Here is a 24,535-nt window from a genome sequence, read left to right on the forward strand (position 1 = left end):
CACGAGGCAGAGCATGCAGCCAGTTGACAGGGAGTAAACACAGAAAAAAGGCATAGAGAGTAGGAAGAAGTCAGGAGGACAGATAGGATAGAGAGAAGCACAGGAAGTCAAGGGGGAAAATTCAGTTTCAGGGTTTTTTGAGACAGAGTGAGTAAGGTTTCCTTTTGCTTTCTGGATTATCAGCTGAGGAGGAAGGTGTGTGCTTTCTCTGCTTCTCTGAGGTAGCAGTATCTGGCTCCCAAGTCTTTCTTGGTAAAATTGAACATTTGAGATTTTGTTTAAAATGACACAGATCAGTGTATCGCTAATAAGAGAATATTTTCTTGACCTCAGATCATCTTTTTGAGATGTATGAGAGACTGATCTACAGCATGCTTGTGTTGAAAGTCTTAACTCTACATGAAAGTTCCATTCTACACGAGGAGAATAAAAGTGGAAATAACATTACACACATGATTTAAGTAGATAATAGGCTTAGGATCTGTTTGTCAGCTCAGTTCATAAAAAAGCGTAGTCATGGCGTATCCTACAGAAACAGTAATCTGCATTGGAAATGAGGTATGACATATTTGCCCTTAACCTAAAATTAGGTTACTCAGTCTAAAATCACAGATGAAAACAAAGGCTGGGAGTTTCTTCTGCACACACTGTTCTCTTCTTCATATGGCTCTGCAATAATCATACCTCTACACACTTGGAGAAACTTTTGCTTTTTTTTCCCCCCTCACTGAAGATTTCTACAGCTCTTGATTTGCTTTCAAAACCACTTTCTAGAGATTGCCGAACAAACTGGAAAACTGTTTTCATTTGTCCCTTAAGTAATGGGACAGCAAGTATTGTGTTTGGTACATCAGCCAAAGACATGAGCTCCTGTTCAAGAGATGAGCTTATTTTCAGTTCAAGACCAAGCCAAGTCATACTTGAGTCCTCCGGCATCTTCTGCCTCATTTCAAGTGTGAAAGTTAAGTTGCCTGCCCAGCACATTTTGGAGACATGTTGTTTGCAGACGCACCTGCGTTTCAAATGCACCACTGCAACTAACTCCTCAAAGAGGCCATGCCAATTGCTAAAGAAGGGCAATCCAATCTGCTGTCAGCCTGTTGTGATTGCACACACATTGGTCAGGACAGTAATTCCATGAGCTACTCAAGCAAAGTATCAGAACTGTGATGAGATGTGATATCGTGCCTCTACTAGCCGCTGCCTAAGATCATGGCTCGTCTGCAACACAACCAGATTTTTATACTCTTGAACATGTAGCTAGATAGTCACCAACTTTATGGGCTGTGCCAGCCAGAAGATACTGGGAAGCTTTAAATTAGCCCCACAATTCCAACTCTGAGAAGCTGTTTTCTTGAAGATAGCTCACTGCCAACTTTCTCACACAGCGTGTCTTTGAGGCATAAAATTGAATGTACCACGATGCTTGGTGCTTATATTTAGTTAATTGTGGGTGCAATCAGCCAATTGAGGACACAATTAGACACTGCAATTAGCTGCTGTGGTCTAAATTATTGGAGAGAGGCAAAACCAGGAGGCTCAGTCAAAGACTCTTTAAAGATGCAGGTCTGTGGATGAAATCACTGATGGAAGTCATTCTGATGAATATATCCAGGAAGGCAAAAGAAAGCGAGAAAATTGTGTAAGCTGAAAGTGGTAGAAAAGTAAGGGAGTAACAGTTTAACCTCACACGTGCTTGCAAATCTATGTGCAGAAGTGTCTTACCTAAGTTATAAAATAGCAACTATGGCATATAAGCTTGTGGTAGAAAAGAATAAAAATGATTCCCACTAGTTTATGCCACATCACAGAAGTCATTTGTCCCCTTATCTCTTACAGTTCCATAACTTTACAAGATCTCAGGGGAAATAACTAATATTTACTGATCAGATCCATGTCTCTCAGATAACACTGGCCAGTTGCCCAGTCATTCTCTTAAACAGTCTTGGAGACAGTTCTCGTTTTAGAGATGTGGTAAGTGAAACTCAGTAAAGCTTAGAGCTTGATGAAGTTCAATACTATTAGCAAAGAGTAAGGGGAAGTGTCTGTGGCCTCAAAAACGTCTTATCTCAAAATTATGATCTTCCAAATGGCTGGTTTATTATCTATAAATAACATATAAGCCAAAAATAAGCTTGAATCTAGAATCCCAGGAAAATGTCAATCACCTAATAAACATTCATCTAAGACATTAGGAAGAGAGTTTTTTACTTGAGGAGAGGTGACAAAGAGGATGAATGACTCTTTAATAGCTGCAGTCCTATTGCCTGGATCTTCAGATTTTTACATTGATTCAACTTTAGTTCACTGTAGTTCCTTTAAATTTTGGAGGGAAAAAATGCCTTAAATTATTTGCTATTAACTTTGTCTCTAGAAATTTAATTTTGCTTTACATCTTTGTTTCAGTATTTAATTAAATCCTGTTTTAGAACTTTACCAAAATGGTTTAAAGAGAGGAGAAGATAAACGGTCATATGGATTCCAATGCTTTTTAATTACAGGAATCCATTCACTTTATAATATCAGTGTAACAATTACTTAATGAAATTGAATTATTTCTTTTAAATTGACTTAATTAATGATTCAATTTATGTTAGATTGATTTTATAATCGCATTTTAGCTATAATAGTAAGGTTTAGGGTTTTTTTAAAAAGAGACTTCTAAGAACTATTAACATGGGAACTTGGTTGAAATGGAAGTTTATATGGGTAAATAAATGTCTTTAGTTAAGACACTCAAAACTTTACTACACTATTTTGTTTAAGGGGAAAATGCAATCATTTTATATTATAATTAATTTAAGATTTTTAAAATCCAATTATTTCCCGAATAAGCTATTAAATTTATTTCTTTCTGTAAGGAGTGAACTGAACAGCTTATAGAAAAATGGTTCTATGATATTTAATGGGCTTTCATTCTGCTAATGAATCCTCAACATTTTTTTGCCTATCTGGCTCAAAAAAAAAAAAACAACACTTGCATTAAGCTTGTCTTCCAACCTGCCTGAAATCAGGTCTATACCACAGTCAGATCCTTCATGACTGAGAGCTAGCACGATAGTTTATTACATGACTACAGAGATGAAAGTGGTTAATTCTTATTTCCAGTTTCTCAAAGATTCCTCCCTAAGCAAGCATACTTTAGCTGTCTCCTGCCAGTCTGTCATCTAGAAATTTCAATGTTTAGACTATACCTGGAGCCGCAGGGAGAAAAATCTAGAATTATTCTAAAACACACAGCAAGAAAAACAAAATGAAATCCAAACATCAATTGTCGTATAATCAATAAATCTGAGAAGACCACACACATATGCAACAGAGGTATATTAATTCATCACCAACATGTAAAACTGAATTATTGAATACATCAATGCACCATTTACTCCTTTGCATTTCTAAGTCTGTCTGGCATTGCTGCTGTAATAAGTCACCCCTAGCTGAGCAGCTTTCAGGAGCACAGTATGATTTTTTTTTTACAGGAGTCTCTCATGGATGCATAGTGAAAGCTTTAAGGAAGAATAGGTTCCTTCCTTTTTCAGGTTCCAGAGGCCACCCATGACTCCACTCCAATTGCCCTCCAGCCTCAGGCTCCAACTTCTTTCTCTTCTCCTTCTCTAAGCCTCTGAATTCATTTCTCCAAGGTTTCTGTTTCATTCTGTCGGGTATACATAGATGATCCCACTAATCGTCATCTTAAAACCTTTAAGTTATTCACAGCTATGGCATATGTATTAAAAGCTTCTGATAATTAAGATGTGAGCCTCTTGGGGCATTATTCAAACTAGCACAGTCCCATATACAATATATATATATTTTTTTTTTTTTTTTCCTTGTGTAGAAAAATAAGAGAGTAAGGAATCAATGTCCTCAGGCCTTTTTTCTTCCTTCCTCTTGTACACACACACACACACTCACACACACACACACACACACAGAGAGAGAGAGAGAGAGAGAGAGAGTTCTATCCTGCAAAAGTGATAGTCTATATTACTTATCTTTATTTGTTTCTTTTTACTTATTTTTTTCTTTTTTATTTATTCTTTATTAATTACACTTTATTCACTTTGTATCCCCCCTGTGGTTCCCTCTCTCCTCCCATCCCAATCCCTCCCTTCCTCCACCCTCTGCATACATGCCCCTCCCCAAGTCCCCTGATAGGGGAGGACTTCTTTTCCTTCCTTCTGATCCTAGTGAATTAGGTCTCATCAGGAGTGGCTGCATTGTCTTCTTCTGTAGTCTGGTAATGCTGCTTCCCCCTCAGGAGGAGGTAATTAAAGAGCAGGCCAATCAGTTCATGTCAGAGACAGTCCCTGTTCCTATTACAATGGAACCCACTTGGATACTGAACTGCCATGGGCTACATCTGTGCAGGGGTCTTAGGTTATCTCCATGCATAGTCCTTGGTTGGAGTTTCACTATGTATGTCTAGCTTACCTGGACCTCATAGGAAACTACCTGCCCCTGCCTATTGAGTGTTTGGGTCATACAGCGCCATGCCTGGCCAATGGGGGTCAGTGTTAAAGATAAATATGCCATTGCTCTATAATGTACCTTAGATACACTTTTTAAAAGCATATTGTTTATGGCATTTCATATTTCAGAGGCTTCCCCTTCTCTAAATAAAAGATCCAGGTAAGAAAAGGAAAAGTAAAGTTGAAAGTGAAATCTTCTTCTCCATGCTAGGCTATTGTGAACATCTCAGAACAATTTTAATTCTAAATTAGTTTATGGGATTAAAGTTTTATAGCCCTGATTTAATTGACTTTTTGTTTTGGTTCCTTCTTTCCATTCTTCTGTTAATTCCAGATATTGTGTGTGTGTGAGAGAGAGACAAAGACAGAGAGAGAGAAGGGGAAAGAGAAAGACAGACAGACAGAGAGACAAACCATAGACAGAGAAGCAAACTGTCTTTTCTTCTCTTTCCCTGTTAATGAAAATAGTGGTCTCAGAGGCCTCTTTAGTGGAGATGATTCACACTGCCTTTAAAAAAATGTCACATCACAAGGAATTATACTGTTAACTAGGGTTACCTACCCAAAACACTATAATGCACATTACCTCATGTATAGTTATACATATATAGTTTTAATGAACTTTTCTTATCTGGGTTGATGGTGCTCCTACCAGGAGCCAAAGACCATCTAACAAAAGTCCCAGTACCAGAAATCTGAATCTTTCTTTTGAATTGTCGGCTAGTACTGTCCAAGAGACTCCCAGAACACACAACCTATTGCTGTTGCCCTTGACTCACCCCCATAGATGGAAGGGAAGTCCTTATTGCTGAAGACACCAGATACTTCAGAAACTGAGCTCAGAGGACCCTAACTGGAATTGATCTGAATTTCTCCTCTCTGAGGACTAGTCTTTACGGTACCAGAAGTCATCATGTGTGCTTCCAAATGAGGGAGGCAATCACCAGTCCTACATAGCTATAATGCTTCTGAACCACAGCAAATGATCAGTCTGGCACAATAACCTTAAAAAAAGGTAGTACTGGAATACATACCATAGCAGTAACCAACCACTTTCTAATTGGATTTAAGACCTGCTCATCAAAAAGATGGCCTAGATAAAAACTCATACCCAGTGAAATCATGGTTGTTGGCAGATAATCTACAGCTACCAACAACAATCTATAAATGTTTTTCCTTATATACACATATAAGAATAATCTCCACCATTCATCAAGGAAACTCTTTTTTGCAACAGATGGAGACATCAGCAGAAAACTTTAAGCAATGAAAATGCACATTGTGGAGTCCAGTTGTAATCGAAAGCTCGACAAAATAATCCCATACCTAAGGGTACAGTGGGGCAGTGTGGTGGCAGAATGATTATAAGATCTAGAGGATCAAAGAACAGTTTTGATCACCTCCCCCTCAGGGGGATGCCAGGCCATAGAAAAAGACAATGCAGCCACTCCTGATGAAACCTCATAGACTAGAATGAGAGGGAAGAGGAGGAGGACCTCCCTTATCAGTGGGTGGCGAAGAGGGAGGGTGAGACTGGAAGGGGAGGAGGTAAGGAGGTACAGAGGGGGATACAAAGTGAATAAACTGTAATTAATAAAAATAAAAATAATGTTTTTATTAAAAAATAAATAAAAATAAACACACACACACACAAAGATCTAGAGGATCAGGGAAATTTCTGAAAGTATGATTCCTAGAAGTGTGTGAAGCAATACTCATGAACTCTCATCAACATTACTGCCCAAACCTGAGCTGAACAAGGGTACCATTGAACCTGCCAAACTAAACAGAGAAAAGTCCATAAAGCCTCAACCGTAGCCAAATGAGGAGAGCTAGAAGTGAAAAAAATACCCTTTCCTAAGGAAGAGCAAACAAAACGGTTGTGCAGTACAAAAGTGTCATCCTAAACATGCGTGATGGTAGTATTATATGGATTTCACAGGTTATATTTTGAAATGTGTATGTGTTTTCATACATCCATGAAATAAATAAGAAATCTGTGCAAACTGGACAGAAATTAGAAGAGGGAGAAAAGAGGAAACAGGACAGGAGTCTACCACAGAGGGCCTCTGAATGACTCTACCCAGTAGGGCATCAAAACATAGCCTGAGATTCATAGCCAAACCTTTGCAGAGTGCAGGGAATCTTATGAAAGAAGGGGGAGATAAAAAGACCTAAAGGGGACTGGAGCTCCACAAGGAGAACAACAGATCCAACACTTCTGGGACCAGGGGTCTTTTCTGAGACTGAAACTCCAACCAAGGTCCATTCATGGATGTAACCTAGAACCCCTGCACAGATGTTGCCCATGGCATCTCAATATGCAAGTTGTTGTCCTATTAAGGGGAACAGGGACTGGCTCTGACATGAAGTCAGTAGCTGAATCTTTGATCACCTCCCCTGAGAAGGGGCCAGCCTTACCAGGCCACAGAGGAAGTCCATGCAGCCAGTTCTGATGAGACTTGATAGGCTAGGGTCAGAGGGAAGAGGGGGAGAACCTCCCCTATCAGTAAACGGGGGGAGTGGCATGGGAGGAGAAGAGGGGGGGATAGCATGATTGGGCTGGGAGGAGTGGGGGGCTACAGCTGGGATACAAAGTGAATAAACTGTAATTAATATAAAAAAATAAAATTAAAAAATGAAGCTGTGAATCTGAAGAAGAGATAGGGGTAATATGGGAAGATTTGAATGGAGAGAAGTACAGAGAGAAATGTTGAAATCAGATTACAATCTCAGAAATAATTAAGAATAATTTTAGAAAGCTGTCACATTCAGTAATACACATACATAATTTTACAGTTGTTGCTTGGACCAGTATTGATATCATGGTCCAACATTCTTTCCTAGCCCAAGAAAATTATTTGTTCTCCTTTTTTTTACTTCTGTAACTACTGAGAAGCCAACAGTTTGAGAGAAGGAACAGAAAACTTACATTTGTTTCCAGAAATGTGACCTAGAAATCACAGATTTTAAAACTGCGACCAAACGAGCTTACCATCATTTTACACCTGAATTAAAATTTACATCTGGATCATAAGATGGACAGCTCTGACAGTTACTCCACTATGATGATGAATGAACAGAGCAGGAGAAGTGAGAACAGCAAGGTAGATATGGCAGGCTTTCTTCGACAAAGACACCAATCAAAGCATTTTACTTTTACGGGACAGCCAGTGGGAAAGAGAAATGACTTTAGGATTCATGGGGAATTAAGTGGATATAACCATTGTCTTATAAATCATACGGGCTGGGAACTAAGTTCTTTTTCAAAGGATCCTGTGAAGGCTAAATACTCTCTACCAGTCCTGTTAGCAATGATTTCTTTCAAAGCAAATTGTAATAAAATTGCTTTAAATTGTTTTGCCAAGTAGGAAAAGAAATAGTGGAAGAAAGCACAGGAATGTTGCCAGTGTACTGTATAGAAGTTTTGCAAGACTGACTTATTTGGCAAAGGGATTGTTGTGGCTGTGGTTAGTCAGCAGAAGTGCAAAACGATATTTTAAATTAATAGTTCCTAGCTGGGCTGTAAATCCCTTGCGAGAAAAGACTAAGACTCATTGAGTTTGTACATCTCTGACTTTTAGCTGAGCTTGTGACAGGGTCCTCACTTTAACCTGCTGCTTAGCTGACAGCCCTAAGATATTGCCTTTCCTGCTTAAGGTCTCTGTTTCCAATTTATGAGTCACACACAGAACACACATGCCCACAGACCACACAAGAACACACACATCTAAAAGCTTCCTCATCTCTAGAAGTGTATGATTTTAAATCCCCATTCCCCTCCCTAATCACATCCTTCTGCAATTATGTTACCTTCTTTCAGGTGTTTTTTGATGCATTTTTCTGAAATTGCTTTAACCTTAACAAGCTCCCAAAGAGTTCTCTACTATGTAGCTTTAATGCCTAAATTTGCTGTGAGTTCAAGGGAAGAGAACGCTTCTGAAAGAAACCTCAGGCTGAATTTCAGGTATGCTTAATCCTGTCTATATGAGAAGCAATTGCTACATCATTTCAAAAGCATACGCCTTTAGGATTCAAGCTGTTAATGTTTGCAAACCAGACAACCACCCTTAATACCACTGCTGGTTTATTGACACAAACTCTTTGCTTCCCACAGCTTGTAATTGAATCCCCCCACTGCTTAATTGGAAATAGAATGACTCCAAAACCAGATTTGAAACATCTTCTAAAGCTGGTAGGAACATCAGCACTCCCTTTTAAAAATAAAAATTATATCATTAACCGTGTTAAGTGAAGATTGGTGTTCTGCTGAATATAAGGAAATGAGTGCACCCCAGGACTGTCTGAACATGGCACAATTAGGGATGTCTTCCATTTTACAAAGGCCTCCCTCTTCACTGAATTGTAAAGTCAAAGGCTGGCTTATTTCTGCTTTGTGACATCCAAATAATTTCCCTGTTTTCATCCTTTAAAGGACTTCCTTTCAATTGCCACATAATTTGAACAGCAATTTCCTTCAGATATTCACTTAACAAATAATTGTTGAGCTGTTATTACAAGTCAGATTCTGGCCTATACATGATAGATAGCATGAGAGAGAAAATCAGAAGGAACCAGTGAGCAGCTCCATTATTTTCTTTGTATACATTGCATTAAAATATATACGTTTCTTAAGTCTTCCAAGCCATAGAAAATGAACCTACAACTGTACATTTGTTACGCAGTACCACACCAGTCCTGTGGACACCTGTATTTGTCAGTGTTCCCTAGAGTAACAAAACCTATCTAATATGTTTCTCAAATGATCCTTTTACAAGGGTCCCTAAGATGAATCGAAAACATAAATATTTATATTATGATGTACAATAGTGGCAAATTTGCAGTTATGAAGTGGCAACAGAAATTTTGTGGTTGAGGTCACTACAATATGAGGAATGTATTAATGTGCCCCACCATAATGAAGGCTGAAATATAAATATTTATATTAGGAAGGGTGAAATATTTAATTTCTGCATATTATAAAGAAAGGAGGTTTTATAAAGAAAGCCTGTAATTACTTACAGGCTTCAGTACAGCTAATCCAGCAATGGCTGGGAAATCCAAGACTCTAGTAGTTGCTCTGCCTAAGAGGCCCGATATCTCAGCCTGTCTTCAGTACATGCCAGAATCCTGAAGAGCTAATCTATAATGCCAGTGAAGGAATGCATTTTCTAGGGAGAGTCAGATAAAGTAGGCAAAGAGCCTTCTTCTTCGGGAGTCTGCTCATCAGGGCTGGCCTGGCTGCAATATCCAAATCCACAAACGTTAGCCACATCTCTAACACAAAGCATACAGAATGTTTCTTGAACCTCCCTCCACCTTCCCGCAGCCTAAAGTCAGCTCCAGTTGAATCACAACGTCTAATGTAATGTAACTGCTCCATAAATAGCTGTTACAGTGTGTAGCCTAGAAAACAGTGACAAGGAAAAGGGATCTTCACATATTAAATACCGACATTCTTTTTAACTCATGAAACAGTTGAATCCAAGAGTATAAAACTCATGGTTAGAGAGGGATACTTATAGTTCTAATAATTTATCATGCTATCCGCTGAAATTAGTAACAGGAAACATGCAGCAAACGAACTGCAAAGAGACAGGAAAACTAAATCACATCTATGGTAAATGAATATGTAGATAAGTAAACATCATCATTTTACAACATTTTTTCAGCATGTGAAAACGTTGGCAATGTAGAAGTACAAAAGCAATTAGCTCTCTTAGGGTGTGTGGACACTTAACCAACATGTCGGCATGTAAAGGTGATGAAGTACCCTATTTCAAAGGTTTAAGATGATGTTTCCTCAAATAACTTATTTTAAATAAGAAATCCTTTGGAAGGTTGAGAACATGTTTCAAGTTATCATTGTATTGTAAGCTATTTTGCTCACCGAAAGCGGATACTGTACTGGCAGAATATCTCAGTGTTCCTTGTTCTCACTTCTTCAGTCTTTACGAAAGATGGCTGTTTGGAGTAACTGTGAGCCTTGGCTGTGAAATCACTCTGCTTGCTTTCACATCTTGCCTCGGTCATGTATTAATTGTTTGAATGTGGGGGAACCATTTAATATCCACAACTTAACTGCTTTACTAGGAAAAAACTTTTATCCCCATTTTACATGTATGAAGAGTAGCCGTGGCATTTGTTCTTTTGGAAGAGTTTGGCAGAATGTCTGGCTTTGTAATAATAGAAGCTAACATTTACTCAGAGTTTTCCATTTCCTGGTGTCCCCTTCATCCAGTGCCCTTACCTGAACACTTGTGTTAGATATCATCTCCTGTCCCATGAACAAACATGCCAAAGTCAGCAACACATCCCAGGTTCTCTGTAGTAAAAACAACCCCAACTTGGGTTGCAGATATAATGAGTGGGGATGGAGGCAGCCACTTACACTGCTTCTGCTGTCAACATGACATCAGTGCTGTTTTCCATTATGGTCCCCATCTTGCTCTCAATCAATCTGTCCTCTATTTTTTTTTCTCTTGCTTATTTTCAGTTGCCCTGGCCCTTAACCTACAAATTACTTCTTACAGCATTGACTTCTACTTTCTCTTCCTTTTGAGGAGTCTTTCTTCCTGGCATGTACATGCCTCAGTTCTTCTGTCAAAGGAGTTAGATCCAGTATCACTTCCTTTAAGATTGCCCCTCCACTGAACAAAATATACAAGCACAGGGTTTTTTTGTTTGTTTGGGTTTTTTTTTTTATAAGTGTTGTTCTTATTTTCTCTGATGGGGCCCATGAGATGAGAGATAGTCTCAGGCCTTCCTAGCTCTTTCTGAATTCTGGCTGGCTGGTTCAAGTCAGCTGTTCTGGCCTAACCCCTCTCCAAGCAGACTGATTCAAACTGGCTGCTCTTGACTCCTGACTGAATTGTTCTGCCTCACCTCAAACTAATTCTGGCAATATGTTTTAATCTTCTGCTTTCTTCTCATTCTCTGTCTCATTCTGTCTTCACCTGTGTATACTTGTTCTCTTTGCAATCTGTCTCTGTAAACTGTCCCAATAAGAATCTCTCAGTGAAAAATTACTTTTTCTCCCAGCACTGCTCTTAAGTAGAATTTCCTTCAGGTCGTTTTCTCTTGAGAGCTGGGCATATCTAATTTCTAATGCATTCTGTCAAATCTTTCTGAGATTTATGACTTTGTCTTCCCCTCAATTTGACATCACTTTCAAACATAGCTGTTTCCCTCTATAAGCTAAACTTACCTTCATTGTTTGGAATTAAAGGTGTGTACTAAGAGCATGGCTATATTCCAGCCAGACCACACTGTAATCTAGAGCATGCCTCTATCCAAGAAGGATAGCATAGACCTAGAAGGTCTTTGGATGTGATCCCTTTCCAGTACTGCCATGTTGCTGAATTAAAATTCTTCTACATTTTCCGGCTGAGACTCATAGCCCAACTTTGTGCAGAGTGCAGTGAATCTTTCGAAAGAAGGGAGAGATAGAAAGATATGGAGGGGACAGGAGTTCCACGTTCTGACAAGAGCTCCACAATCAGAGAAAAAAAAATCTGTGTACAGGTGTCATTGGACTGATACTCCAACCAAGGACCATTCATGGAGATAACTTAGAGCCCCACCACAGATGTAGCCCATGGCAGCTTAGTGTCCAGTTAGGTTCCCTAGTTATGAGAACAGGGACTGTCTCTGACATAAATTCAGAGGCCTGCTCTTTGATCACCTCCCCTGAGGAGGGAGCAGTCATACCAGGCCACAGAAGAAAACAATATAGCCAGTTCTGATGAGAACTGATAGACTAAGATCAGAGGGAAGTGGAGGAGTACCTCCCCTATCAGTGGACTTGGGGAGGAGCATGTGAGGAGATGAGGAAAGGAAGGTGAGATTAGGAGGGGACTTGGGTAGGCTACAGCTTGGATACAAAGTGAATGAACAGTAATTAATAAAGCAATAAATAATTTTTTTAAAATAAAAAAAAATATTCTAAATTTTCCTATTTCATTTTCATTCCAACTCCAGTTACTAACTTAAATGGTGGTATGCAAGGCTGAGTAGGCAGACACTCTACAGGTTCAAAGTTTGCTAATAAATTAACCAGCTAATAGTAGCTAATAATCCACATACTTAAGAAGGATTTACCACAAAATTCAAAAGAATAATGGGTTGTACTCCAGAAATTTGTTCAAACTTTATTTTGTCACACAGTGAAAAAGAAACATTTCTGAAAGTCTTTTTTTCTCTCTCTATTCAAGCATTTAATAAGCAATCCATTCAGAGGCCCCAGAGGAAATTACTGGCCTTCCTAAGACAGACTATTTTACATCATAAAACTCTCCCTAGAATGAGGAGAATCCATCTGCTGCTTATCACTGGAGAATGAGCAATTGCTCTTAATAAAGCAGCATGTGTGGTATGATGCTAAGGACAGCTAGAATAGGCTCTAAGAAATGCTCAGAAATTTGCAACTGTGATGAGAGAACTTTGATGGGCCACCAGACTAGAGTGAATCATCTTATTAAAAAGATCTGGTGAGTTTTGCCTGAAAAGACCATGGTAGAAGAAGGCAGTACGTTTCCAGGGTAGGAAATCTGAGTGCATACACACTTGACAGAGACATAAGTGAGGAGGTAAGTGAAAAACAAACAAAATCATCTTTGCTTTTTCAACTCACACTCCCCACACCTTCCAGCATCTAGAAGCATACACTAACTTGGACTCGCTTTCAACATACCCTTTGAGTTTTTTTGTGGCATTTTTGCCATGTGGGATTTAATATTTATGTATGGCTAAATCTCAACCCCTTCTTTTAAAAAATATGGTGATATGTATATAACCCAGAGCCTTCTATATAGGCGATCATTTAATCACCTAAAGCCACCTCATTAGCATACATTAACACACTTAGCATTTTGTAGACACTAGTGGCTTTAGAAGCTATCTGCTAGAAAATGAGGAGAAAGAGCTGAAGTGGAAGTTTCTGGTTTCTGTGAAGACTCCATTTTGTCATGTGACGTTTTGCTGCACACTGCTCATGTGACATTTTGCTAGAGGCTGGCTTGTGAGCCCATGATGCTTGTTGTGAGCTCCCTCACGTGAGAGGTATGGCCAGCTTAAAACACCCTTGGGTGGACTCTGAGGAGCAAAGATACATAAAGGACCACACATAGTGAGGCATCACTTTTTGGGTCAACATTGCTGTGCTGATCTTCATGCTTGGACACTTGGCTTTGCATTGCAGAGCAAAACCATTCCAGAGAACTTCTCGAGGCAGTCCAACTGAGTCTTGCAACTTTCTCTGCTTTGTCATGCTGATTCACATTACTGCTTGTTGTTGGTCTTTGGAATGGACTGGAGGTATCCTGAGGATTGAGATTGGTAATCCCCTAAAGACCCATAGACCCCAAACAGCAGGAAGAAGAAAAAAGAGGTCTACAACCCTTTTCCCTACTAATCTTCTCTAGAAGGTCAGGGGGTTGGAAGGGAAGTAAAGGTGTTTAAGAACCCTAAATAAAGTAGGTTTGGTGGAAAATCTAAGCCTACAAGGAGCAATGTATAATTCTTACTTGAATACCATTAGTATAACTAAGTGGAATGCTGAACTTTTTTTAAAAACACTTACTCATTTTATTTTGTGGGACAGTGCCTGTGCAACACAGCTGACATGTGAAGACTAGAGGAAAATTTGCAAGAATTGGTCCTTTCTTCCAAGAATAAAAATCAGGTTTTCAGGCTTGGCAGCAAGTACCTTCCAATGAGCCATTTTATTAGCCCTGACTTGAGTCTTAGGACAATCTTGGTCTTTATTTTGTCTTGTTTAATTGTTTTGGCTGAACTTGTCCTTTAGCACGTCCATACATATGTATATGTATATGTATATATATATATATATGCAAATATGCAACATATATGTTATATACATGCATATATGTTATAACTATGCTTGTATATAATACATATATACAACACATTGTAATTATACCTACCTTCCTTTTTCTTCTTCTGACCTCTATCCATTCCTGTCCTTTTAACAAGTCCTTTTTCTATATTCATGTGGTTCGGTTCGGTTTGGTTTTGAAAGCCAACATATGTAACCAGGACCTCTTGTGTCACAATGACTCTTCATTGGAGCCTTGTAGGATTATCAATTGCTACTAATCTGATAGCAGTGACTCCCCATTCTCCAGATTCTTATGCGTAACCACTAGTGAAGTAGACAGGGGATTGGGTCACTCTTCCTTCCTCCGTAGTTTGCTATTGACTGGCTCAATTTTTTTTTTTTTTTTTTTTTTTTTTGCAGGCTCATTATAGGCAAACACAGTTGCATTAAGTTTAGGATTAGAATAGCTGCATTGTGCCTAGAAAAAGTCATTCAATATTACTACTCCCTTTTAACTCCTACATAATGTCTGCCTCCTCTTCTGCAATGCTTCGTTAGCCTTATAGATAGTAATTAAACATCTTGTTTGTGGCTAAGCACAGAACCTGCATTTATTCTCAACAATTTTAGAATAGCGCCTTGGAATCTATGGTCTTTCACTTTAAAGAGAGGCTTTTCTGGTCAACACTGGGAGTATTTATCTATAAGTATAAACCTAAGTAATTAATAGGTAGTTGAGTGTTAGGTTAATTTAGCCAAACAGCATTAGTACATAGCTCACTAGGACTTGTTACTTCTCTAGAAATGAACATTTTCATTTAAATTTACAATACCATAAATGGATTTCCCCTTCTGAAGCAGAGTCCAAGTACACAGAGTAGTTTTTACCCTGTTAACTGTAGTGACATTTATGCACAAATAGGTTCATTTGGCTGAGTAGGTCGGTTCTGTGGTCCACAGTATACTCCTGGGTCAGATAATTGGTGGCTTTTCTCTCACAGCTTTCGTATCACCTTCTGGTACTCTAAAAGTCGGTCAGTGGGGAAGGGGTTTCCACCAAATTTGCTGGTTGTTTTTCTGGATATTACATTCAAGGTACATGACGTCTTCACCAACAGGGCCTTTTTATCTGTTTCTGGTGCATAGCAAAAGGAAATGGTGAAGCCCTTATTAATTAGGAGGTCTATGGGGCCTCCCTGATCAACAGCTCAGGGAAACTAATACTTCCTTCTTCCCCTTTCTTTCACTTACTGCCTCTGATGTACCCATTTTTATTCTTAGAGTATATTAGAAGAAAGTAGAATTCTGAAGTTCTTAATAATTTGTAGGTTTCACCTAGTAAATATTACTTTGTCTTTGTCTTCTCTACTTAAAGAAAACAAATATTTGACAAAACAAATAAATCCAAATGTATTTGTTTATGGGGATAAATAAAATTTCCTAGTGTTGCCATGTTCCTTTACTCACGCTAAAATAGCATGACAATTTCATATTTGGATTCATCTCCAAATCACATCAATTTCGAGATTATTATCTGATTACTTCTCCTGTCTTATTGTACCTAGAAAGTGTGCCATGTAGAATATCAAGTATTTTCAGCATATGCCAAGAAGCATACAATGGCTTCATTGTATGCTAGTTCTGGTTCTGGCCTTCTGAGTATCTTCTATACTAGTTTCTGTTGCATAGTAGCTGCACCAGTTTACACTCATAGTAACAGTGAATGACACTTCTTCTTTGTTGACCTCTTCACTAGCATATATACATATATATATGCTTGATATATATAGATATAAATATAGATGATGATATAGATGATATAGATATAGATATAGATATGGATATATAGATATAGATATATTGTGATATATATCAAGATATACAGATATATAGAGATAGATATCCATTCTGACTAGGATAAGATGTAATCTCAAAGAGGGTTTCAATTTGTACTTCTTTGATAGCCAGTAATACTAAACTCCTTTTAAAAGCACCTATTAGACATTTCTATTTTCTTCTTTTTAAGACCTGTCTGTGCAGATCTATAACCCATGTTTATTTGGTTACTCTCTTGATGCTTTCTTTTGTGAGTTCTTTGTTTAGTATAGATAATAATCCTTTAGTGATCCGTGGGCTTTCCTCTTCGCCAGATTGACTACTTTCATTGATGTACAGAAGCTATTAGGTTTCCTGGGGCCCAATGTATCATTCATTGGTCTTAATAAGAAAATGAAATCCTGTTTTAGAAATTCCTTATTTATGCCAATATGTTTTAGCATGGCCTCCACCTTTTCTTGTAGTTTTCAAAGTTTCAGATGTTCCACTGGATCCATTTGTAGTAGACTTTTGACACAGTCATGGATAAAGGTTTAGTTTCAATCCACATATGGACATTCACTTTCTTTTTTTTTTTTTCTTTTTTTTTTTTCAATGCAGTTTATTCAGGAACCTTGAACAATCATCTGACCCTGGGGAAAGCCAGCCCACAGCTTAAATAGCCTCTGGGTAGCCAACCCAGGCGTGCCACGGGGGCAATGCCGATAGGTCCACATACATGGAAGCAAGCCAGATCCTCAGCCTTAGCCAAATGTGGAATTGTTCGTTACAGAGAGCACTCACCATCGGGAAGGTGGAAGGCAGAAACCAGCTCCATCTTTAAGGCACAGCATTCCGCATCTCTCTACAGTTCCCCCTTTTTGTTTTAGACGCATCAGGCAAGAGTAGAGGTCTGATCTCTGATATTAGAAATGAATTGGGACTTTGTACAGATGTTCATTTAGGTGTCATCCACCCAAAGAGCATCAGACCCGTCCGATACCTTTTTCTCAGAGGCGAGACCTGGGGTATCAACCCGCATGCAATCAGACATGCTCTTCTCTGGGTCCAAAGCGGCTGACCCTGAGTGCAGTGCTTAGCCTCGCATCCTGAGTGTAACATTTTAGCTTTATATGGTAGCCAACCATGCTTGGGGCGAATGTCCTGCTTTAATGGCTATAAAGGCCTGAATGATCATGGCTGCATCACACTATTGTGAGACTCTAATCTTGCATATATACCACAGGCAAACCAAGGAAACCAACACCAGAAGGCCTGCTAATGCTCCCATGCCCGCCCATTCCTTCAGATGATTCATGGCTGCATCAATCCATGATGATAATCCTGTGGCTAGTCCTGAGTCCACTCTGGTAGAATTTACTGTGACAATGGCCACTCTCAGCTGCTCCATCGTAGTATCGAATTCTCCAGTCCAATTACCTAAAATATAGCTCGACAATTGTTTAGACAGATTTGCAGCATAGGAAAAATTCTCATGTTATATGCCAGTGACTCAAAGTCCAGCATATTTTCATTGACAGCCAAGTTGAGCGATTTGCCATAGGGTATCAATTTGCTCCTGCACAAGGTCAATCCTCTGATTGAACCCCATCAAGCTTCCTTTTAGTTGAGCATTAATTCCTTTATGTACAACTAAGGCATGAGCTACATTGGCTAAATGATTGTTCAGGGTCTGCGCAGTCTGCCCAGTATGACTCATGGCTAATGCCCTGGTGGTAGCTCCAACAGCCGCCAATGAGATGGTAGTAACAATGGTGGCTGTAGTTCCAAGATCCCTTTTCTGTCTGAAGAGAGTCATAGAATGAGGGGCATCAATGGGCACAGGCACCCAGTGAGGCATGCGAGTAACCAGGGCATACCTAAATTTACTAGCATTCCAGCATTGGGCAAAAAAGCAAGTATCATTATCACAATTACTTGGCTCTATCTGGCTAATAATGAATAAAAATGGGGGATATAGACAAACAGGTGTGGGCTTATAGGAAATATTATGAGAAGCCTTAACCCCCTCGTTGAAACATCCTGTGTCAGTTCTAGAACTAGCAGTGGTGGTGTCCGAGGTCTGAGTAGGTTCAGGAGACCATTGCCCCCAGGGGCGAGACGTGCTCCATGCCAATTGACTAACTCCATGTTTTCCTCCACTTTTGAAAGTCATTTAAGGTTCTTAAATTATTTTTCCCTTTTTTTTTAAATTTTTCATCAATTACACTTTATTCATTCTGCATCCCCCCATAAGCCCCTCCCTCCTCCCCTCCCAGTCCCACTCTCCCTCCTCCCTCTGCTTGCATGCCACTCCCCAAGTCCACTAATAGGGGAGGTTCTCCTCTCCTTTCTGATCTTAGTCTGTCAGTTCACATCAAAAGTGGCTGCATTGTCCTCTACTATGGCCTGGTAAGGCTCCTCCCCCCAGAGGGAGGTGATCAAAGAACAGGCCAATCAGATTATGTCAGAGGCAGTCCCTCTTCACATTACTATGTAACCCAATTGGACTCTGAACTGCCCTGGGCTACATCTGTGCAGGGGTTCTGGGTTATCTCCATGAATAATAGTCCTTGGTTGGAGTATGAGTCTCTGGGAAGTTCCCTGTGTTCAAATTTTCTTGTTCTGTTACTCTCCTTGTGGAGACCCTGTCCTCTCCAGCTCTTACTATTTCCCAGTTCTTACCTAAAATTCCGTTCACCTGCGGACATTCACTTGCTTAACACCAGTTTTTGAACACACTGTCTTTCCTCTACTGTCTTTTATCCCCATCTTTATCAAAACTCAGATAGCTCTAATTGTATGAACTTGTGACTGAGAGTTCTATTTTATTTGCCATCGATATGCCATGTTTATTATTATGGCTTTGTTTCATAACTTGAGATTGGTTATAGTAATTTCTTCAGCATTTCTTTTTCTTTTTTTTTTTTTTTTTTGCTTAAGGTTGTTTCATCTATGTGAACTAATTTGTGTTTCTACCTAGAATGTAAGGTTCTGATGGTGTGGCACTAAATCTGTGAATTGCTTTTAATAAAAGAATAGTTTTCCACAATATAAATAGTAGCAAGTTATGAATATGGAAAAACTTTTTGTGTCATAAAATCTGCCTTTTTTTTTTTCTTTAAAGATTTAAAGTTTTCCTTGTAAAAATCCCTTGATTAGGTTTACTGTAAGGTACTTGTGCTGGTTTGAATAGGTATGGCTCCCATAGATCCAGTGTTTGCATGCTCTCCTCATAGGGGGGAGCACTATCAGAAGAGTAGCCTCATTGGAGTAGGTGTGGCCAATTTGGAGGAAGTGTGTCACTGAGGAGGTAGGCTTTGAGGTCTCCTCTGCTATGCCCAATGTGCCACACAGCCTCCTCCTGCTCCTGTGCATGAAGATAGAGAACTCTCAGCTCTCTCTAGCACCAGCTCTGCTTGAATGCGGCCATGCTTCCCACCATAAAGATAAAGAAAACTCTGAGACTGTAAGCCAGCCCCAATTCAGTGGTTTCCTTTATAAGATTTGCCATGGTCATGGTGTCTCTTGACAGCAATAAAACCCAAACTAAGTCAGTAATATAGCCTGTTCTATCTTCCATTGTACTAGGTTTACTTTTAGGTGTTATTGTTTTCCTGATTTTTTTTCCTCAGCATGTTGGTATATAGAAAGGCAATGGAAAAAATAGAAAAGATTGAATATTCTATATTTATTTCCTTCTATTTTACTGAATTCTGGATTCTTTCTTATGATTTTCATTTCTTTGTTGTGCATATTTATTGGTTTAATTACAAAATAGCATGGAAAGTTTATTTTCTGGCCCTAATTTTCAGTGTTCTGTGTGATTGCTGTAAATATATAGATCTCTCCATACTTTTGGAAATTTTTCTTCTATCACAGTACTGAAGATATATTCCATACATTTGTTTAGAAATCTCCTTTTATACTCATGATTCATTTTACATTGTGTCTCAAAGTTTAAGTAATTTTTATTAACGAGATTTTTTTCATTTTTGTATTTAAAACAATTTTAAATTTAAATCTATTTGGTCACATTCTTTCACTCTCAAAAGTCTTTCACCCTCTCTACCCACCCAACTTTAAATTATTTCTAAAAATCCAAAAGCCCAGTACAGCAACAAAACCTCCAAAAAAAAAAAAAACAAAACAAAACCACACTGAAAAAGAAATTTTCAAAAAACCCACCAAATTATCACCAAATAAAATCACACACACACGCTACCACCACCACCACTACCAACAACAACAACAAAACACTGTGGAATCCATTATATTTTTGTCAACTACTCCTGAACAAAAGTCCTGTCCTGAAGTGGTTGATCAATTAACATTTTTTGGGGGGAGGTATATGTTGGTGATGGTGTTTGAGACAAGTTTAAGACAGGGTTTCTCTGTGTGTATCCCTGGCTGTTCTGGAGCTTGCTTTGTAGACCCCTTTCCAGTGATCCACCTGTCTCTGCCTCTCAAGTACTGGAATTAAAGACATGTGACACTATGCCCAACTGAGGTTTTTCGTTAAAGTTATCATTTTATTTGATTTAACAATCCAATGTATGTGCCTTTTCTTCACACCCTGGTAACCTGCCTTCTGTATGATACCTTTTTGGGGGAGGGATATGGTATGAGATTTATTGTGGAAAGGAGGAGGGAAGAGAGAAGGGGAAGGGGGGTGACCTGACAGGGAGAGGAGAAGGAGGGAAACAGAGAGAGAGAGAGAGAGAAAGAGAGAGAGAGAGAGAGAGAGAGAGAGAGAGATTGAAGCCAAAAAAGTGAGAGAGGTGATATGTTTTTGTTGTTTTTGTTTTTTATGTTTTGTTTTTTCTACTGCGTGTTTTAGTCGACTTATTGAATTTTTTTCACTTTCACCTTCAACTCAGTTTGGGTTTTCTTCCGCATTTCTAACTATTTAATGAATTCACTCTTTGGATTGTCTTCATAATTTTATATAGGCATCTGTGTTTTCATGGACTTTGAGCAGGAGTTTATTACCGTTCTTCTCAAATTCATTTAAAGGTGTAATTGTGCCCTCTTTGAATTCTGAGCACGTGGAAAATATTTGTAATATATAAATTTGTGATTTATAAATTCTCTGTTTTCAGATTCATCTAAGCTGTTTTTATTATAGAGCATCACAATAAAATTGATGATCTTTGGGAAAAGATAACATATTGCCTTGGCTTTTTGTCTTGGTTGTGTTTTCACAAAGGGACTTGGGGATCCAGAGACAAGTTATTCTCTGTGTCATTTTAGATGAGCCTCCACACTGAATGATGTTTTGTTCTGTTTTTTTCCCATTATTCTAACTTGGATGCTTTGGGATCAGATAGAAGTTTGATATTCAAACATTATGTTGTTTCATGAAACATGGAAAGGTTAGCATAACTGAAGCCTTCCTTTAGGGTCACTAGAATCTAAGTGGTCATGTGTGCAGTTGCTTGAATAATGTCCTGGTGCATGTCACCAGAATGGGGTGAAGTGTTCTTACCATCAGTGGCTATTCGTGTTGCTTCTTGCACAAGATCCCAGTGTAGACAGATATGTTTGTATTAAAAGAAATTGTCACATCTATGGAAACTCTCAGTCCTGGGGTATCCAAGAGGTAATAAGTAAGGACATGACCTACTAATCTTTATGTGAGGATGTTTTCATCCTCATTGCCATAGAAGGAGAAAGAAAAAGCAGGGACAGCAAAGGATGGATGAAAAAGAAAAAAGGAGTCTGAAGAGATAGAAGCAAGAAGGGAAGCATGAAACAAAATCAAGAAGAGAGGTTCTTCCAACACTGATTATACACGAGGAAAGCCTAAGCTGTTTGCTCTTACTATGAGCTCTCATCTTGCATCTAAAAAATCCTCACAAGACCAAAATGGACCACTGAATATTCACTAGAACCTAACATTGTCATAAAATTAGTGCCACTGCCAAGAGGTTGAACTCCACAGTTTTATGCAGTTGTGAGAACAGTACAAAATAATAATTTTAGAAGCCATGGAAAATAGTATCCTAGTCAGCAAAAGTGCCGTGTCTTCTGCTTTGTGATTGGAAATAAGATGGAAGCAGTTTCTCAAATACTGTATATTCCTGAGCAGATGTATAAAACTCAAACAGAAAATGGTTGCCAGGGAGACAAGACACTCATGCCAACTCTATGGCAAACTAATCATGAATGTCTCCAGGGGGCATTGTATAGCCACAAGCACAGACAGGAACATGTCCAAGCCAGAGATCCAGATGTTGCCCTTGGAACTGAGTACTCATTTCAGGGGCTGGCATCTGGCTGCTGCCAAACAGAATGTGTGTGGCCACATCTGCTCCCTGCAGAAAGTTAACACACACTAAACGCAGGGGAAAGGTTGCCATAAAATAATGATTTGGCACCGTGCTTGGAGAAAACATTAAATACTAGTTAACTCTTCTGCTAACCCTGAGTACATTTTTTTACATCATTTTTTCCTAACTCACCCATATCCCATCAGCAATTTTCATTCTGTTCAGCAGAAAACAACCATGTTTGCAAACAATACCTGAATTATTTACAATCTGCTTAAGTGCATTTGACAGACAAAGAGAAATTTAGAATGGATGAGTATTTCCAATTAATCCAATAAAATACAGCTTTTATTTTATAGGTCTTATGAAAAGATATGATACACATTTGTACCTGAGACTCTGCTAGAAAATTACTGTCTCCAATAAAAACAGTGGATGACAATGAAGTATTTTCAAAGCATTTACGTTCACTCTCATCTCTTTCACTTCAAATGATGTGATTTTTGAACAATAAGTTATGGCAGTTTAACACCTCAAGAACTTTTTTATGTCTATGAAAGAGCTCAATGAGGCATAATTTAAGAATGTACTATATTTGATTCGAAATATGTGTCTACCATTTCAAAGTTTACAGGATTTTTTTTTACTTATTTCTTGTTATTCCTAAACTGTGTTAGCAACTAGTTAGAAAAGCATATGCATCAGACAATGTTTGGCTGTGAGTCTCAGCATATGTTTTCAGGGGCTGCTGGGAAGAGCCTCTCAGAGAACAGCTCTAACAGGTTCCTGATTGCAAGCTTAGCAGAGTATCATTCAAAGTATCAGGGGTTGCTGAGACCCTGTCAAACACTGGGTGATGCATAGAGAGTCCTGTAGAAAAGTAGGAGGAAAGAGAAAAGGACCTGGAGATGACAGGAGCTCCACAAGAAGACCAACAGTGCCAACTAATCAGGGTCCAGAGGCATTTGCTGACACTGAAGCATCAACCAAGGACCATGCATGAACTGAACCGAGGCCCCCTACAAAGATGTAGCAGATGGGCAGTTTAGGCTTCTAGTAAGGAAGTAGGAACAACATAGGATAGGGACTCACTTGCTAGATTTTAGATCACTTTCCCCTGGCAGAACTGACCTTGACAGGCCACAGAGGAAGAGACAAGTCTGATGCAACTGGATGAGCTCTGGTGGATGGCAAAGGGCGCGCCCCTTTCCTGAGCAAAAGGGTAAGGGGGAGGTAGAGAGGGTGGGACTGGGAGAGGAGAAGGGAAGGGGCTACAATGATGTAAAGTGAAAATAATAAGTAAATAAGGAAAAAAGAATAAGCATATGCTACAATTGATTTCATTAGATTCAGGTCACAGGCACAGAGAGGTTTCAAGATAAATGTGATTCTCAAAATCTAAAAGTAAATATATACCATGTGTGACTTTCTGTTTCTGGGATATCTCACTCAGGATGATCTTTTTCTATATCCCACCATTTGCCTGCAAATTTCATGATTTCCTTGTTTTTAATTGCTGAGTTGTATTCCGTTGTGAACATGTACCACAATTTCTGTATCTATCAGTAGAGGGACAGCTGGGTTACTTACAGATTCTGGCTACTACAAACAAAGCTGCTAAGAATATATTTCATAAAAAATGGGGTACATAGCTTAACAGAAAATCCTAAATACAGGAATAACGAATGACACAGAAACACTTAAAGAAATGTTCAACGTCCTTAGTCTTCAGGGAAATGCACATCAAAAAGACCCTGAGATTTTACCTTACACCCATTAGAATGGCCAAGATCAAAAACTAAAGTGACAGCACATGCTGAAGAGGATGTGGAGAAAGGAGAACCCTCTTACATTGCTGGTGGGATTGTAAACTTGTAGAACCAATTTGGAAATCAATCTGGTGCTTTCTCAGGCAATTAGGAATAGCGCTTCCTCAAGATCCAGCTATACCACTCTTAGGCATATATCCAAAATATGCTCAAGTATACAACAAGGACATTTGTTCAACCATGTTCTTAGCAGCTTAATTCATTATAGCCAGAATCTGGAAACAACCCAGATGTCCCACAATGGAGGAATGGATACAGAAACTGTGGTACATCTACACAATGGAATACTACTCAGCAATTAAAAACAAG

The sequence above is a fragment of the Meriones unguiculatus genome, chromosome 10, assembly GCF_030254825.1.
Source record: "Meriones unguiculatus strain TT.TT164.6M chromosome 10, Bangor_MerUng_6.1, whole genome shotgun sequence".
Taxonomy (NCBI): domain Eukaryota; kingdom Metazoa; phylum Chordata; class Mammalia; order Rodentia; family Muridae; genus Meriones; species Meriones unguiculatus.